The sequence below is a fragment of the Onychostruthus taczanowskii genome, unplaced genomic scaffold (genome assembly GCF_017590055.1).
Source record: "Onychostruthus taczanowskii isolate IOZ18803 unplaced genomic scaffold, ASM1759005v1 scaffold4, whole genome shotgun sequence".
NCBI lineage: Eukaryota > Metazoa > Chordata > Aves > Passeriformes > Passeridae > Onychostruthus > Onychostruthus taczanowskii.
The window spans coordinates 19,828,312-19,829,287 of NW_024501459.1; positions in this window are offsets into that span (position 1 = coordinate 19,828,312).

Below are 976 nucleotides of genomic sequence, written 5' to 3' on the forward strand. Positions count from 1 at the left end.
TGCAGGACTGATCTTAAACATTGCTTTTTTTTTGTTTTTTTTGTTTTTTTTTTTTTTTTTTTTTTTTTTGAGAGGGGTGATTTACTTTTTGTCTGGGTGTTCTTTTGGGGTTTTTTTAATATATTAATTGTGACATCTAACAGAGTGGATAATTCTCCAGCAGTGATTGTAATGATTAAGTCAAGAGGTTAAGCAATCATGAGCAATCAGTTTCTGTATTAAGTTATCAAAATGTTTTTGTGCCAATTAAGTTTTGGGATTCAAGGCATTCAGAGGGGTAGGTAGCTTAAGCAAGGATAAGTAATACCCATTAGTTACTTAGTCTTTATGAGAAGATAGGATTTGCTTTTTCTTTGACTAATGTTACTGTGATTTGCCACAGGCTAGGTACTAAAGAAAAAATGCAGCAGAGACTTTTATACAAGTGTATGATACTGTAAATAGAAGAAAGTATCCTGTGTAATCCATGAATTCCTATGTGCCACAGATTATCAATGTTTGCAATGCACTTAAGTGTTGCTGCTGAGCTCTTCAGAGGCCTTTAATTTCCTATCCTGCTTTTCAATCAAACATGGAGTGTACAACTTGGAAAGTAATGTAGTAGAAGCTGCTGTATCATCACTGCCACAGTGACATTTAATGTTACATGAAAAAATATGTTAGGAAGACTTTCGGGCTCTCCTACAACAACTTGGTTTTCATTCATACTATAGCAATTCCATATATTGCCTTTGTATTTGTAATGTACTACATATTGATGAATGTATTTGTAGATTTCTTTGGATACTGAGACTTATTTCTTTTATTTCCTTGGTTAAAAACTCAGTCTGTGTAAGACTGAAGAATGACATTGTAAATTTTCTATTGACTCAATACCAAAGCAAGAGATTTGAAATCTAATGGTTTAGGTATTTTAAGTACTGTGGTTTTCCAATGTGAGAGCCTATTTTGTACTTGCAAGGGGTATACACGCCAA